Raw genomic sequence first — 18,916 nt, 5'->3', positions numbered from 1 at the left:
GAATCTACTTTCATTCCGATTACAGAGCTGAAATTCACTCTCTGAAGTTTTTCCTTTCGTGCTTTTCCACTACATAACCTCTAGATGGTGCTGTGCTATAATAGCATAACACAATTAGACAAGTAGGAAAATACTTTTTTGCACTTTCAGAAAGAATACCCCATTTTCCCCTCTGTAACCTTCCCCCTGCCCCTCCCCGAAAGGGCTCTTAAAAAACAGAAGCCAAACCAGAGGATCACAACATCAACTGAATTACATGTAAACAACAGTGAATAAAGAAACAGTGCACAATAAATGCTTCATTGGGAAAAGCTCTGGAAGTGAAGCTGCAGTTCCACAGTATTCTATGGTGTACACAAAATGCTGCACTCATGGTGGCTCTCCCAGTCTTTTTCTGAATGGGGGATACTTTGAGGAACCAGGTTTAGCAGTGTGAGTTGAGGCAGTGGAAAGTTATCTTCTAGCAGAGCATCACGGGCTTTCTGAAGCCTTTCCTCTATGTACCTGTCAGCCTTTGGATGATCATTACTTGGTGATTGTAGGTGGCTATTACTCTTTCCCCAAAACTTTATTTAAAAGATTTTACAATTTATTCATTCATTTATTAAGAGATTTACAAGATCAGAAATCAGTTTTAAGGCTCTCCCAGATGGGTGGATTAAAAGTGAAATTGATTAAAGATTAGCCACTTAAAACACAGCACAATTGCTCATTTGCATTTTATGAGCTAAGGAAAGTTGAATTCTCCCTGGTAGGGAAGTAAGGAAGTCCCCCTTTCCCTCTTCTGAATTGATGGAGGTCTCCATAGATGAACAATAGATAATGGTGTCAGGCATTGAAATGCTGGGCAAGGAGGGCAGAAAGGCAGACTCCAAGAGCTGCCCCATGGACCACTGTACCCATCATGCATTCCAGCATGACCTGCACGGGAAACCTGGAGCTGCAGAGGCATTGCAAGTTTGAAAAAAAGTGGCTCTGTAGATCTGAACAAAGGCAGGAGGACAAAAAGGAGAATACAGGAATGAGACGGTTTGGCAGCAACTTTGGGTGCTTCCTGATAGATGACTCTTGGTGCTACCAGTCAGAAAGCATTTTGCAGCTCTTCCATCTTTTCCTCTGCAGCCAATTTTTTGCATTAAGGGAAAAGACAAATGAAGTGATGGGAAAACATGGGAGGGTTAGGAGCAGAAGATGATGACATCCGGATCCCCCTGGAAAATTCCATGAAAGAGGCAGGGCAATGGTGCCATGAGTGACCTTTGTCATCTTTCATAAGTGGGGGAATGAAGGGGGCCACTCTAGAAAAACCCGCTAATGTAGAGATAGCCTCCATCATTTGGGTTTTTTAACGTGAGAAAAAACATCGTATACCTGCATGCAATGGGGGGCAGGGCCGTGTCCTGAACTTACATGGCTTCCCCGCCGCTGGCCATGCACGAAGTGCAGAGATCTGCAGAGGGCAGGAACTGGGCCCAACAAGAAGACACGGGAACTGCTTGTGAGTCCAAGAGTGAGGGGTTGATGGGAAGTGGTGTTGAGATGCCCAGGGCATGGGAGTAGAAGACAGGTGAGAATGTCCGAGACATCCCTGTGGAGCTGCCTGAACCTGTGGGAAGGCTGGCTGCTAACAAAACGGAGGGGTGGGTGGGAATGCAAGACCTGAAACTTGCGTCACAGATGAAAAGGAAGGAACAATGCAAAGTTATGCAGTGCTCAGAGAGACTTGCTTGTCTGCTTGCTTGCTTTATTTATTTATTTCTCTTCTACCCCACAACCAAAGCTCTCTGGGCAGTTTACACTGTCCATAAAAATAGATGATAAAAGTACAATAAAATATAAAATCAGAAAAAAGCAAAAGTTTAATGCAGCTAAAAACAGATAATAAAAACAAACAATAATCAGGAATAAAGAGAGAGAGAGAGAGAGAGAGAGAGAGAGAGAGAGAGAGAGAGAGAGAGAGAGACTGAGAAACACCTGGGCAGCCAAGTAAATCTTTAAAGGCCTCCAAAAAGAGGGCTAGTTTAACCTGGCACCAAAAAGATGACTGATTCTGCACTAGCTGAGCTGCTGCGGGGAGGTTATTCCCCTGGTGGGGGCCATCACCGAGAAAGCCCTCCCCACTGTTGCCATCCCCTGTTGGAGTTGGCACTCAGATGTTGAGTGCAGGGACTTGCTTCCAGGCAGGTCCCCCTGTGGAAGGACTGACCTTGAAGGAGGAGCTGGCAGCTTGCGTGGGCTGCATGAGCTGTGGCGGGCGAGGGTCAGTTTCACGAGGATGCCCTTTGCTGCTGCTCTGACCCAAGGGACTAACCGAAGCCTTGGGAGTCCTGTGCTATTCAAAGCCTGCCTGGAACTTTTGTCCTTTTAGATGGTATGAGGAAGCATTTCGAGGCACTGCTTCCTTGCTCAGCCTGCAAGGAAAGGCAGTTGAGAGAAATGCAGCTTGCCTGCAGGAGAGGCAGGGACTGGGCACTTGACATCTGATCAGTCGAGATTCCAGCTCTGCAGAAATTTCCTCTGCATACACAGAGATGACGACGTGGGTGAGCCTGCCTTGCCCAGCCCGGTGCCCTCCGAGCTACGGCTCCCATCCACCCCAGCTAACAATGCATATATAACACATGCAAAGACAAAAAAGAGACCTAGTGCATCCATGAGCAGAAAATTTCCAATTTGCTGCAGAAAAGTAATTACAGGAGACCAAGTTATCAGCAAAGCTGCTCTCTCCATGGGGCGCTGTGCTGTCTTTTGAAAATTCCCCTTGAGAAAACAACTCGCCAAGTCTGTCTCCAATCAGCGCAGATTCTTTACATCAAGGAGATGTGCTGACCCACAGTAGCAGAAGACCTTCCCTGTGCTTCTCAGGGACCATTTTCTTCCAGGCTTCCTTCACCGCCATCCGCAAACGAGGAAGAATGACAAGCGATGTGGCAGGTCATCCTGTTCTCTGCAGCAGACGCTAGAGCAGATTGCTGCAGCCCACACCTGCACAGTGCAAAGTCCAGCCGCCATCAAGACTTCTGCGCTGTACTTTTGGAGGGAGGTTACGAAATGCTGCCACCACTAATGAATGTCACTTCTGCAGTGGCGGTGATGGCTTGCCCCAAGGCAGGGCAGCCTGAATTCAATTGTGACCCTTTAAGGCTGCAGTCCTGTGCATGCAGATCTGAGAGCAGGTTCCAAGGAGACAAGCCTAGGATTGCACTGCAAGCCACCAATTCAAGCTCGGGTGCTGTTTGGATACCTGAGCAGAAAATCTGGGTGTAAATTCCCAATTTTGCTCAACTGGTGCAAGTGTGTTTTCTTTAGCACTGCGATTTTGCACCCTTTTCCAAAGAAGTAGAGTCCCGTTCAGGTATTCTGGAAGTGCATCCAGGTGCACTGGTCCTCCCAGCCCCCAGCAGTCTTCCTGTCTTTAATGAGGAGATCTGGTAGGAGACTGTAAGAGTCTTCCTCAGTCCAGTGCCTTCCAAATGGGATGGGCAGCCACTCAGCAATACATGCACAGCCAAAATGCTATGTGCCTATCAAGTACAATAAAAATACAAGAAATGCATATTCAAGAAAACAGTCGATAAAAACAGTGATTACAATAAGCTCTCCCCACTGGCCCCATCACATGCAAACCAATAATAACAGATCCTATCAATAAAAGGCCAGCAGCTCTGGAGGTTATAGGAAAACAACGGAATCAGGTCCATTTTCAGAGCCTTTCTGAAGTTCTTCAAAGAAGATGCCTGGCAAATACTCTATGGAAGCTGATTCTAGAAGTGCAGGAATCACTTCTCCTATACACCTTTCCTCTTACACTCATTAACTTTATCTGCCTGGCACTGAGATCACTGGGGGACTTTCTGCTGGTGGTCCCACATGAACCTATGGGCCAACTGGAGTTCACCAGGACACCAGGAATAAAACATTAGTAGGGTAGTCCTACCTCTATGGAATTCCCTGCCACATCCTTGTTCTGGGAAGCCTTTCCTGCTGATAAATCAGAGCTGCTATGCATGACCACAATACCTAGACAAGCTGATATGGCAGAAGGTGGTTCTTCAGATAGCTTGTACCCAGCCCATTATACCCAGATAGCACGGTTAGTTTACCACTCAATGAATCTTTAAATTATTTCTGAGCTAATTTACCTGTCAGGGGATGGGACTGGTTTAAACTCTGAAGCTCAGGTTTCAGCCACTAATGTTCTCTTTCTCAATGCCTTTCTCAGAAGCAAGAATTACTGAATTGAAAGGGGCCTAGAGAGGTCATTCAGACCAACCCCTGCTCTCATAACACTATTGCTTTGTTCTCTGTTTCATTAAATGGACAAGGTAGTCTTTGCACAGTTAGTTCCCTTTGGAGACTTAGGGAGCATTCCTATGCATGTTTTGACAGAAAAACATTCTCCATACTGTCTGGGGAACTGAAGGAGTTATTTTGGTCAAAACATGTGTAGGGTTGCATGCATGGGATGGTCTCTTCACCACAACAAAAAGCAGCAGTCAGAAACCTTCTATCATGCCCAGATGCATCCCCAGTGGAGAGACCCCACCCGGCCAGCCCCCAGTTGCCTTTTCCTTTCTCTAGAACGGCTTCACACAGAATGCAATTATTTGAAGGAAACCACTTTAATGATAAAATCAAAGCTCCTGATGGGATTTACAGGTCATTGAGTCCAATGCTCATATTCAAGAAAGAGTATTAAAGTACATTTATATACAAGCCTGTTCAGAAGTAAGACCCATTGGGTTCAATGAGACTTAGATCGAGGTAATTGAAACTACAATTGTGGCCTCAAAGTTTAACACATCAGACTCCCTGCAGATTAATCCACAATAATCCCAAATGGAGAGATGGATAAAACTAACTTTTGTATTAGCTTGTGCAATGCAAATCTCTAAGTGTTTTTTTTAATGGCTGATCTTTAATCAAGTTTACTTTTAATCAGCCCATCCATGGTTAAAACTTGTGTTGCATTAGAGAGTCGGCTGATAATTTCCATAATCAAAAGAGGAGAATATGTGCTTATGAATATGCATAATGTGTAAGGTGTTTTTCTTTATGGTACAAGGGCTCAGAGACCCTCCTCAATTTTCCTCAGAAAAGTCATCCGATGCCCTCATTCTGAAGAACAGCTGTGTGTATGTGTTCAAATTAGGGAGCCATCTTACATATGTTTAGCCAAAAAAGTCCTACAACTCCCATCATTCCCCAGCCAGCATTCTGGGAATTGTAGGACTGCATAGAAGGAAATGCTTGATGTCTGTATTGATAGCTGCGGGGAGCCAAGGGCAACATGAAATTTGGTTGAGGGACATACATGGCCCTTTGGCTAACAGGTTCCCCTGCCCTGCTTTAGCAAAACTTATCAGAACAAAGCCTGATTGCAAAGGCAAATTTAAGCCTGATTGCAAAGGCAAGCAGTTCTGCAAAACTATTTTCTAAATCTATGATTCCCTTTGGAAGAGAATGTCTGAATGGTATTCCTCTGGCCTTCAAGGTTCACAATATTTGAAGGACTTTGGATGTGATGTTATTAAAAAAAAAGATTCCTCCTTGATTCTATATAAATCATGTGAGGGGAAGATATGACCGCTGATGATGTTTACACAGGACCAAAGGCACAAACTTGCCAAGCTGACAGGAACTCAGTAATTAATTGGACAAGAGCCTTAGAGCTAAAAGGGGAGCATTGCAGAGAAATAGAACTTGGCCTGGACTGCGCAGAAAGATGCAAGCAAGTTTTTAAAAAGGGGATTGAGATGCATGTAAGTGGTGTCAGATGAGCCAATGCATCATGACATCTGGCTGTGAATGTTAGATTGCATTAGTGCTTAGGCTTGGGGGAAAATGCTTATGTGTGAAAAGAGGAATAATGGAAAGACCTTCAGGTTTTAGCCCAAAGGATATTTGGGTACTGATATAAACTGAAGGGACACTTTCAGCCTGCCCCAATCCAAGCTGCATTTTTTAAAAAGGTATATTATGAATGACCCATTGCACATCTTACTGAAAACAATGTGGTGTGGACAGATGGCACCATCCTGAGAAAGTGTATTTGGCTGTGCCCAGAAATCCATGTTAGAGCAAAAGCTTTCCAGGTAGGCATTCTCTGGTTTAGTCCCTGCTTTTCCAGGTAGACATCTCCAACTCAAGTAGCAGGAGATGGGAAAGGCCTCTGTTTGAGGTCTCAGGAACTGCTGGTGTAGAGAGCTGATAAGGAAGATCCCTATGTTTTAAGTATGTGCACCCAAAATTCCTGGACCAGCAAGTGACAGGTGTGTGTTTAAGAAGGTGGGTCTCCTTAGATGTGTAGCAAGTGTAAGTCTGTATTATTGCTAAACTCATGAAGAAGGAGTGCCTTTGGAGATGTGGCAATGCATAAAAATGATTTGGTATTGGGGAGTAACAGTCAATGCAAACACACAGACTTGTCTAGATGTCATTGCTGATAAAAGGAGGGACAATCTCTCCACATGTAATGGATCTCAAGCATTTCTCTTTTCTGGATAGGCCTGCTTCAGAAAGGAGATGCCAAGGGGAACCACACAGTGTGGAGGAAGGAATCAGGCTTCCACACAGCCCAAGCAAAATCAATTCAAGTTTTATACAACTGAAATTGCTCAGATATGTTAGGATTCCCAACAGTCTGGCCACGCTGTCTGTTTGCCAAGCAAATGGCCCATTTTGGAAGCATCATTATCATCAATATGCAATGCATCAAATTGTCACACTGTAGAAAGCTGTTCGTCATCATAAAGTCTGAGCAACTTGACCCACAACTAATTCAATTCACCTATCAATCCCTTGCACAGAGAATGGACTCTGCAGCAGGCTGGGAGAGCTGCTGACAGCTGCCGTATCTCTGAGACTCCTCATCCATTGCAGCTCTTCTTTTGTGTATCATAGGAGCTAGCGCTTGTGTTGAACTCCATCAGAAAGATGGGTTTCATCACCATGCAGCACCATGGGTAGCTCCTATACAGTTCAAAAGAAGAGCTACAATAGATGAAGAGCCCCACAGAAACAGGCATCACCAGCCTCCCTTGCCAAAAAGACCCCCAGGATGTCACAACTGGGCTGCATCATGGGAAGCAACAGGGAACATAACTTCTAACATCTATTCTAACACTGTCATGCTAACAGTGCAATTAGTGTACAAGTGTCTAATTGTTCTGGAAAAGCTAGACCACATGCCAAACAAAAGGATTCATTGTCATTACTGGTAGAATTGCCAGATGCTACTAGATCTTAAAAAGAAGTCTCTGGCCAATGGACTTTCATTACAGAGAAATGTGCAGCATCTGGCAAGCCTAATTATGGGGAATTAATAGAGCTTTCTTGTCATTCTAGTGGACATTTGTGTCATGTTCAGCTGTGCAGTAAAGAGAGAAAAAGGTGAAGGGGCTGGATTCCTAGTGTACATGCATGGATAGTAATTGTGGCCATGCCTCCTCCCTCACAAGGCTTCCTAGCGGGGGACATTCATTTGCATCTGCTCTGAACTGGAATAAAAGATTAAGTGGCCATCCGTGCATTCTCCTTTAAATTAGGAATTCTCTCAGACTGTGGCTCCTTGATATGCATCACGTTACTAGAAAAACATTTTGTCTTACTGCTTTTCTGTCTTCTGAGGTTGGGTAGCCTTTTAAGTTGCGATCAGATACATGTTTAAGCAGAAAAAAAAAAATAAATCCTGGCATCCCCCAAACAGCACAGTTGAAATCTATCTCATATGCTACTTTTCTGATTTGTGTAGGCTTTTGATGAGTGATGACAAATCTGCTTTCAGTAAAAATGGCCAATACTCCTGTTGGTCTCTTCAGGGAAATAACTACTCAAAATAGGATCAGTTAAACTGGGGATCTTGGATATGATGGAAGATGACTCTCTGTCCCCTCATTTTAGGAACTATGTTTATTGGATGGAGAGTCACAATCAGATCTCAGGTGTTAGCACAAGCAGAAAACAGGGGGATAGAAAAAATATCTTTATGGAAGCAACTAGAAAGGGGCATATGGTTTTGACATCACCGGGCTATGCATTGGTGCACCAGTTGTGGTCTATTCTCACAGGTCATTTAAACTGCTCCTATTTAAATATGGCATCTCTATAACAACGGGAACAGACTAGAACTCATGAAATATGCATCTTGCCTAGCCAGTGTTCATAGAAAGTCTTTTACAATTCTAGGTACTGATTTATTCAATTATTTAAAATAAATTTTAGACCACTTTGCAAAGGTTTTTCCCTTAAAGGTAGCCTAAAAATAATTTTCAGGAACGTTAGAAGAAGCAAGATAAAACAATAAACAACAGTACAATTCAATAAAGCCAGCAATTGTACTAAGCCCCATTACGAAAAGGCCAGTGAAAATAGGGGGCTTGCCAGTGGATGAAGCAGGGCTGCAGGCTAGCCAGAGTGGAGGGTAGGCATGGATAGGCCCTGCCCAGAGTCTGCATCCCAGCAGGGGCCCGTGGGTGAGAACACCTGGAGGGGAGAGTCCTCTTGGCCATGGCCACTTACTCATGCACCCACCTGGTGTCTGGCCCAGATAGTGGTGGTGGTGCTGAGGAGGAGGAAGAGGAAGAGGAAGAGCAGCCGACACCTGGCCTCCTTGCTCCCTGGCTCTCAGTCTCTCAAGCAAGCAAGGGGGAGCCATGATGCGGAAGAGCCAGAGCAGGTGATGAGGGTGATGAGCAGAAAGAAGCATGGAGGGAGGCGGCCCATCGAAGGTGTCTTGCCCCAGGAGTCAATGCTGGGGGCAGGGAAATGAGCACAAGAAAGGAAGGGGGCATCCAAAGCAGTGGGGCAGGAGAGTAAAAGCCACAGGGAGGCTTGTCCAAATGACTCCATTCCTGAGGGCACACATAAGAAGCACACAGTCATTTTAACTATACTGATTAAATGAGGGGCTTAAAAAAGATCTTTTCCAATCCCTGAAGTCCTGCCTAATCAGATCTGGTACAGGAAACCTCCAAATGCCCTCTTTCCTCTCCTTTGGCAAAGGATGGGCCTATCTGCATGTCTGAAACACATAGGAAACTGCAAGGAGGTGAGGAAATTGGGCTGTTTGTTTTATGCACATGTGCTGTGTTTACCTAAAGGTCTCTTTCTCTCACTCAGAGATGAACTGGCTGGAGTGAAATGCAGCAATTCAATTGTACATATGTTTGCTTTCCCTGGCTATCCAGAGAAGATATGCAATGAACTCATCAACTCATTGTTGGCAATGGAGGTCAGCAATGCTAATTTCGTGAAGCATTCATTAGAAAACTGTGTCTGCCTGATGAAATTTAGTTTCCCTTTTCCCGCCCCCTGCTTTATAAGGCGTTCCTTTATAAGGCAGCTGCTTCTTTCCATCTTTTACCCCAATCCACAAGAGTGCACCTAGCAGCAAAATCTAGTTTCACCTCTTCTGGGTCAAAATCCACAGTCCAGCAGCAGGAACTTGTAGCCCGGTGTTTCTCCAAAGATCAGTGAATGAAGCGAGAGACGGAAATGCACAGCTCAGGAGGGCTGGTGAGCAAGGATGCTGTGGCTGGGCTCATGTGACATGCCAGCCACCGAGTCATGTAAGCCTGGCGTGCTTGCCATGAGTCCACCGTGGTTGGGCTTGCAAGCCACTCCAACGAGCCGTGGCTTGCGGTAGGGCTTTGTAGCTGCCCGAGGGCTTGCCGCGTTGCCTGATCCGGATGAGTCAACCAGCCCAGCAGGAGCTGAAACAGCCACAAAGCCTCTTGGCAAGAGCAGCACAAAACCCTGCGCCCTCATGAAGTGCCCTGCTTGGACGCTGGTAACGACTGCCCGGTGTGCCCAAGCAGGAGCCGTGCCTGCTCACAGCGGCCTCCGTCAGCGAAGGCCAGGAGGAGTGTGGCTCAGGCCAGCAGTGTGCAGCGGCAGCCGTGGCGCCCACTGTGCCCCACGCCCTCAAGCCCTGCAGATGCCTGGGAGGGCAGGAGTGCTCACGAGCAAGCCCACTTGTCAGCGTCAGATGCCCTGGGGGGGGGGCTTCCCACCTGGGGTTGCCATGGCAGAGCACAGCACCCCGCGGCAGCGTCTTGCGGCAGCCAGCTTCGGGTGGCCACCACGAGGTGCATGTGGGGCTTTAGCAGAGACCGCGCCACTGCTGCCGTCACTCCTGCTCACTTGCGAGGACCCCCCAACAGCAGGAGGGGGCACGCCTGTGGGTCCTGCTGCCCGCCACACTTTCCCATCACTGACTGTTTTATGCTGATGGGGAAGAGAACCCCACCAGCACCCTACCAGCTTCCTCTTGAGAGGCACTTTTCAGTGGTGGCCCCCAGTTGGGGATCAACCTCCCACTGAGGCCCTCCTGAAGCCAACTTTAGTATCTCTTTGGCACCAGCTTAGGTCTGTCCTCCATCACAGGGCACTGGGGGCTTTGTTAATTGCTTAAACAGGTCCTCTGGCTCAATTTATATGAGCTATCATAGCTTTTTATGTTTGTTTTAAATTTGGTTTTACATTTTGTAGGTTATGTTTGTATTGCTGTCTGTATTTTCTGTTCTCTTCTAAGTGTTGCTGTAAACTGCCCAAAGAGCTTCAGGTATATGGCAATATTGAAGTCCTCCTCATCATCATCATCATCCTACCCCGAACGTGCCTGATTGTCTCTCAGATTGTCTGATTCTTCCACCCTTTCCATTACTACACAGAATCTGTTAACGAGATGGATCGCTGCATGGTGCCATCTAACTGGCCATGGAGGCAACCCTCCTTCTAGAAGCAACCCATACTATCTGTGCATAGGAAAGCTGACACAGGGAACTTTCCTTCTGCAAGTACTTTCTTGTGGGAAGGCATCCAGGAGGAAGGCTGGTGGCCTTTCCCACATGCTCAGTGTTTAGCCAATGGGTCCTGTGCTGTTCAGTACAAAGGAACAGGCCTTTTCAGATCATTTCTGAGGAAGGAGCCAGCTCCATTGCTATGTCAGCAGATGCCGTGGAATCACAAGCCTCCATGGACTTGCAAAACAATGGCAAACATGCACAGCTAACCATCGTGACAAGAGAAGCGGCAAGCCAGAGAAGAATTCTGGGGCTCCCAAGAGAGCAGAACGGGAGGCCAGAGATGGTTGAGAGAGGGGCTGAGGGAGGGAAACCCCCTTTTGTCCAGCTGAAGGTGCATTTTCCTTTGCAGCTGAGCCCAGGGAAGTCTTTGTGCTCCAAACTGCTTCTTCCTTAAAGCCTGAGCAGCACTCTGGTACCTACCAGCTGTGGCATTTGCATCTTCAAGTTCTCAGATAGCCCTTTCACACTATATAAGCAATCAGCATCAGCAAGGTGACCCCATCCTGCTGCAGCATCGGGCTGCCATTTCATTAAGCTTTTTAATTTAGTTCTTTGAGTGCCGTGTGTCTTGCCTAACCAGTGCTGCAGCGCACCATTCCCTCAATCTAAAGTAGAAAAGAAAACTGGCAATGCAAGTACAGCAACCCTCTGCCCCCATCCATGATGTGAAATAGAACAAAATATCCTGCTAGAGGTGCTAGATGGAGGCCCAATAATTGTACTAAGGAAAAGATCTAAAAGAGCTTTGTCCGCTCTACACTAAAAGGAGACTTAATTGCCTGGTAGCTCCGGTATAATTCATGGATGCTGGACCTCCAGTCCTACAGAATTCCCAGGATAGCCATGCCCCCTTTCCTTGATCCCACTGCTTTTTTCTCCACCATCTATTATTTGCTGCATTCCTAGCTTTTGTGCATTCCCCCCTCACTCTGAATGCTTCTCCTAAGAGTTGCTTGCTGGTAGTAGAAGCCTTAAAATAAAATATGCTGGTATGTTTAGCTCCACCCCTTTTGCTTTTGGCCCCACTTACAAGTGGAATGTAGCCCCCAAGCATTTGAAATGGCATTTGGCCCTTGGGCTAGAATATGGTCAATAACCCTGTGCTAACTTCAAGTCTAAAATATGCCCCACCAAAATAAGAATGATCAAGTATCTGCATTTGGGACTTATGTAATGCTGCAGACATATTATTCAGGAATGTCTGCTTCATTTATTTTAACCACTGGGGCTTTAAGAAATGGATGTGTCACAAGAGTCAGTATAATTGCTAAATTGCTGAAGCATGGGGAAGAATAATGGTAGGGGATGACCACTTCTATCTGCTGTTTCAAGAAGTTCTCTGTGGCACAATTGTCAAAGAGATAACATAGCCATGTGGAGAATGAATTTGAATTCTGTCATTTATTCATGCTGCACTTGATATTAACAGATGATGGGACTTCCTGACTTCCAGGTCTTCGGGCCTGCCGCTGGCCCCTTGGCAAAGCTTACAGGACGCCGAAGAGCGAGCGTTATCAACCTCACAAGCTGCCGTTGCCGCAGTAATCAAACTTTGCTTTAGCTCTTTGCTCAAAGGGGTTATTCTGCTTATTCTTGCAGAAGCTATTATTGTGAAGAAGCAAGAAAGCTTTCGTTATATGAAAAGGTATATTTAGGGAGAGATAATGGCCTGTGCTGGCTGTAATGCAGAACTGTGCTTTAATGCTACATGCATGAGGCTCAGGTCTGCGCAGCCCTGAGGAGGGAATGGGAAGCTTTCACTTCCATTTTCAATTAGCTGTCATTCAGTTAACTATGTTGAGTGAAAGCAATCAGCTTCATAAACCGCTGACTTGAAGCTGTATCACAAAAGCCACAGTTAAGACTAGCCACCATTTATCCAGGCTCGGATATAATGCTACACTGCTGTTAGTTAAAAATGGAAAAACAAATTTCCCATCTTCTCTGCATCATCACCACAGAGGGTGAGAGTCATAAAACTGGGCTGCTTGAATTGTATATTAGCCATTGAATCCCTTTCCTTCACCCCATAGTGAAGTATCTTCTTAGGCTACAATTGTCAATAGGTGAGGGAACATCAAGTCTTTCTTCTCTGCTGTTTTCCCACCTCTAAATCCTGTCCCCATTGCTTATATTTAGTCTCATGGGGAAAATAAACAGGAAAGTTTATCAAATTAATAGAGAAGAAAAGGTTAAGATGCTCCTTCCTTTCATGACTGTTCCCTGTTTGTTGGTTATAGGTTGGAGGCTGATTCAGTTTAAAATGAAACTAGTTTGTTTTTTCCCTGCAGGTGTACATGTGTAATTTAAATAGCAAGCACAGAAGCTTACCTCCAACTGGGATAGAAGCTTGTGCCAGAAATATAGGAAACAATTATATTTTGAGCAAAGCCAATCAACCATTATCAAGGGACTCTAGCCATAAATTGTGGCACATTACATTACAAGAATGTGGATATACTCTTCCTGAAATTGTTTGTGTGAGGACTTAAGTGTTCTGCAGTCTCCACTAGCATTATTTTATAATGTCTCAATCTCCTAGAAGTGAAGGAAAAGAAGACCAAATATGCTGATAACCAATACACATAAGTAATGCTAAATGACCCATACTGAATTCCCAAGGAGCCTGAAATGAGCTTTGTGGGTTAGGAAGGTTCATTCTTGCATCATTAATTTAACATATTAATAGCCATCACAACCTGCAAGTCATCTGACTATCCTTTGTATCTTCTAGGGACAACAATTTTCCATGCATGTGCCAGGAAATGTACCCTACAAATCTCCTGGAAACTTTAGTCAAATGAGCAAGGCAAGTTTTCTACCAAAGCATTTATGGTCTGGGGAATGACAGACTGAATAAGAGGCCAAACCTGGGTTAGGTTAGAAAAAATAACAAGAAAGGATACCCTGGAGCTGCAGTTTTTCTTACTGGATACTATGGAAGAGAAGGCTTCCGGGAGTTCATAAAGTCCATGATGCTTTAGAATTAATGGAAAGTATACTAATTTCATTTTTCTTTGCAAAACATGAGAACAAACCGAAACGCAAATGTGAGCCAGAGCACAATTTTTGCAATCATTTTCCAAAACACAGAAAACATACACTGTTTAAAGAATGTGCACTTTGAAATGGACATTAAAAACACATTTTCACTTTAGTCAATTTGGGGGTGTACAAACTTTTTAAAAATATGCACAGAAAAGCATACTTTCTGGTCAAAATGCCTACATTCTGCTTTGGAATGAGCCAAAAACAAAAAAGAGGGGAATAAATGGGAATAGACTGAAATGAATTTCCAAGAATTTTATGGAAGATTTAAGTGAGCTTGAAATTACTGGTTCTACAAGTGGTAGGTAATTCACCATCCAAAATAACACATCACTTTAAAAGTCAAATTTGTATGTTAAAGTTGTAAATTCCAGCCTTTTAAAAACACACATAGTAATGCTTCCCTTATAAGAGTGGCAGCTAATGTGAAAAGCTGCAGAAACAGAATTCCATTAGTGAATCTTACTCCAGGGGTAGGGAAAAAGTAGATCTCCAAAGATTTTCAGCTCCCAGCATTCCCAGCCACCAGCCAAGCTTCTGGAAATTGAAACCCCAAGTCGCTGGGGAGCTACCTTCCACCAAACTCCGTCTTACTACATTTGGGGGGGCAATTCTCTGTATACCTCTTGGGACAATACTGTAACCAGTTTAACACTTCAAAGCATATATGTGAGCATCTCTTTTAGTTCTCATCTGGTTAATTTGGAGATTCTGTTAAAATTAATTTAACCCACCTGTCCACAGACAAAAGCATTGTAAGCTGCTTAGGAAGGCAGTTATAGGCAGACTATAAATATATGTAAATAAATAAATATTAATGGGAAGCCTTTCAATGTATGCACTTGTAGGGCCCAGTTAGGCAGAATGAGCAGCTGACTTTGGGTGTTATGAAAATTAATAACCAAGTAAATGGTTATTAATTTATTATTGTTATATTTTTTTACTGTCAATGAAGGAGAAAAGTGTTTGTGGGCTTTTCTGTCTCAGAGGCCAAATCACTTAAAGAGTCTTGGGGATCACATATCTTGATTTGGGAGGGTGGAGGCACCACTTTCTGCTGTACCTCAGGCATAAAAATGTCTTGGGCAGGCCCGTTTGCCAGCTGGTTATTTATAGCATCCCGCCAAGTAGTAACCATTTCACTTCTCTGACTTGATTGGATACAGATGGGTAGCAATCCTGTCCTGCCAAACTGGCAGAAATGTCACAACATGCACATAGTAAATATCCCTGAAAATACATTGTGGATTGGGTTTTTTTCCTTTCTTTCTTTGTTCGTGTAGAAAAAAATAAAGTAGAACTGAAGGCTTTTTAATTGCATATTTATGGATTGATTTACTGCCTGAGAGCTGAAGCTCTCTGGGAGGCTCACAATGAGAGACACAAGAAACATCAAATTTTGTTTACAATGCAACTATTAGTTTCTTGTACATTAAGATAAAAAAAAGAATTATTCTCCATGCCATTATGTTAGGGGTCTTCAAAAAAGTTTCCGAACTTCTATATTTTATAAATATATTTTATATGTATTTTTGCTGATGACATTAAAAAGTTGGCATGACGCTGGGAAAAACGCATCACAAAGGAAGGTGACTATGTAGATGTCATTTGTTTTTGAAATTCTTAATAAATGGAGTTTTAAAAAGTGCAGAAACTATTTGAAGAATCCTCATATTTAGGAAACCTATGGATTCCAACCACTGCTTGACTACTTTTTTTCTAAATATATCAAAACCAATCTGCCATAAATCTACATGTTGAGAACTACATATAAGTTGCTTTTGATTCATGGACCTTAAATTAGAATCCCCAAACAATCTAGCATACTAAGACAAATGCAAACCATCACGACTGCTTTGCAGAAAACAGCAGACACAAAGAAATAGTTTCATGGAAGTAATTCATATGTCAAGGTTAACCTAACCCTAGCCTAAACTATAACTAGGCTGGCCAAATTCAAAGAGGATAGGACTCCTCTGTTACTAAAGGTGCAGGAGCCCTGTCCTTTTCTGTACCACACCAAGCTGAAAACAACTATGCGCAGCTTCCAGCATTTCAATGGCCAATAGGTGACATAATTATCCAGGTCTTTGTGGCCTGCTGCAAAGGAGCCAAATGGGTCTTCCAGCGGGGAGGTCTCTCCAAAGTTTAGGTAGCACAACGCAGAAACCGCACCTGATATGCCTCTGATAGTTCAGGGATACAAGGGGCTTCCATGTTGATCTTTCATAGCTATCCTGTTTTTTAATCACTTCTTCAAAGACACTTATGTCAAAATCCCAGCCAAACAAAGAGGCCACTTCACAAAGAGCAAACAGATTCGAATCTAGTCTTCAGGTTGTTGATGGACGCAGCGGTGGTAACTGCCCAGAAGCAGTGATTTAATCACAGTGCAGCAGAAGTGTGCTGACAGGAAGCCTTCTGCCACGAAGTGCTATGCTGCTGCAAAAAGCTGTAAGACACAACAAGCTGCCTCTCGGATTTTTAATTAGGCTTCTGATTAACATGAGTATGAAACAAGTCCTACAACTCCCAGCATTCCCTACCACTTTTTTTCCTGTTTAAAGGTGCACAGGATTGAGCACTTAGTTGCAAGTTTGTTACAGCAACCAGTTAGTATGCAGACTTGCCCAGTAAATATGAATGAGAAAACTTTAAACAAGGTCCAACCATACTGGAAAAAGGTTAATATTTCCAAACCAGTGTGTTTACTTTGCTGCCTCTGTTGTGTCCTCCTGTGGCTCCTGTGTTCTTTCAGGTGGTCTGTTAACACCTTCCCTGGCAAATGGCACCCTGGTCCCCTCCAGGACCTGCCATGATCTTTCTTCAGGCACTTTGAAGAAACAATCGCAGCAAACTCTGCACTGTCGTTATCACCGCCCCAGTCAAGGTGTCTGGTGCCATGGCCTGCCTGGTTCTGTGGGATCAGTTTCAGTTGCTGTGGCCTGGACATGGACAAGGGGCTTGCAGCAGTCTGGCCGACCATGTGCACCCTTGGTCCATGCCCTCTTGACTATCAGAAACAAGCTGAGATGACCAAGTGGGCCCAGAGAATAGAAAGTATATCTTTACAGGAAGGCATGGTTCCTGCTGCCTGTAGGGAGGCAGTCGGGCAGGTCTAAAAAAAAACAAAACACCTCATTCTGGACCTAATGATACACCTAGTTACAAATTCCCCTTTCTTAGGGAAGGTACTTGAGGGGGTTGTGTTGGAGCAGCTGCAGGCACTGTTGGAGGATACTGATTCCACACACATATTCTAATCTGGGCTTTGACCTGGTTATGGGACCAGATCAGCCTTGGTCACCCTGATAAATGACTTTTATTGAGAGAGTATTAGGGGAAGTACTACCTTTTTAATTCTACAGATCTCTCATCAGCCTTTCATACCGTCATCCAGGAGATTCTTGTGGACTGACTCTTTGGGCTGGGCATTGGAGGCACTGTTACTACCTTGGTTCCAGTCTTACTTGAGGGGTCAATTTCAGAATATAACATTGGGTGATGTTCCTCACCCTTTGGCAACAAAGCTATAGGGTTCTCCGAGGTACTACACTCTCCCCAGTGCTTAACACCCCTAGGAAATTGCTAGCAGCAGTCATTAGGGGCTCTGGAGTCAGTGCCATAGGAATGCTGGTCACACACAGCTCTGTCTTCCTGTGGGAACTGCATCAGGAGAAGCTGTGCAAGTTCTAGATTAGTGCTGCACTTGGTGATGGGGTGGTTGAGGGTCAATAAACTGAAGCCAAATCCTGGCAAGAGAGAAGCCCTGTGGAAGTGTTGTCCCCAAGTACAGGAGAAAGACAAACTACTTGTCCTGGATAGGGTTACACTCCACCTGAAAGATCAGATTTTGGGGGTACTCTAAATCCACTGCTATCACTGGAGTCCCAGTTGATTGCAGCAGCTTGGAGTGCTTTTTACCAGTTTTGACTGGTTCACCAGCTGTGGCTTCTCCTGGACAGAAATAGTTTGGCCACAGCATACTAGCCTCAGGATTGGATTACTGCAATGTGCTCTTTGCAGGGCTGCCCTTAAGCTGGAGCTAGCGCAGCACGGCTCCTTTGCTGAGGGAACTGCATCAGCTATTTGCTAGTAGGCCAGGATTTAGGTTTTGGTACTAGCGTATAAAGCCCTAAGTATCTTGGAAGCAGGGTACTTGAGAGAGGGCCATCTCCCTTCCCAACCCACCTAGTCACTGCTCCTGGAGAGTCTGCGTGGCCCAGTTGGAATCTACCTGGAGAAGGATCTTCAGGGTAATGGGTACATTCCTCTGGAGTTCAGGCAGCCGCCAGTGTTGTATTGGCCTCTTAAAAACATTGTTATTTCAGAAAGCCTTTCTTGACCAGCCAGCCATGGCTTTCACTGATTCTGTTTTAATATATTTTATCTTTTATTGTTTACTGTTCTAGAATTTGTTTTTATATGGAACAATATGCAAATGTTATAAACTTCATTGTTTGCACAATTCCAAATTGTCTTCTTTTCCCTGAATTTAAATGTTCTAACCAGGCTATTCTACTGCTCAGCTCACTTGTTTTTCATGATACAATTTATACAGCTCAAGGAGGATACTGTGAAACCACACATGTAATGACACTAAGTAGGGCTGTTTATCTGATGGCTTATGTGTCCCAAACTTTTTAGAAGGAAAGGCTAGTAGTTGATGGCGGAATCATTTCTCCATGTCATGGAAGAAGTGTTGACAGTTAAGTATTAATAATTTGTACAATACAATCATGGCCTAACTTATTGCCACATTTTAAATGTTTGTCCTGAGGAATAATATTTTGCCTCTGATTTGTTCTTTTATGTAGAAAACTGCACTTTGCTTGATAGGTAGCCATGGTTCAGTTTTAATAGCATAGACTTTAACATGGTTTGCCCTTCTGGTATTTTGAACCAAGTTATTTATTTAAAGGGGCACCATATACAGCAGAATTCTGTTTTAGGGGGAGAGAGAAATCAGCTGTGATTGAAGTAAAAAATCAATCTTTTTGTCTTTTAAATATTTATTCGCTCTGTTTTCACATCTCTAGAAAGCCAATGCCTCAATATCC

This window comes from Varanus komodoensis, unplaced genomic scaffold (genome assembly GCF_004798865.1).
Source record: "Varanus komodoensis strain SLA01 unplaced genomic scaffold, ASM479886v1 scaffold2, whole genome shotgun sequence".
NCBI classification, from domain to species: domain Eukaryota; kingdom Metazoa; phylum Chordata; class Lepidosauria; order Squamata; family Varanidae; genus Varanus; species Varanus komodoensis.
The sequence above is the reverse complement of the archived record's forward strand: the minus strand, read 5'-3'. Positions refer to the sequence as shown.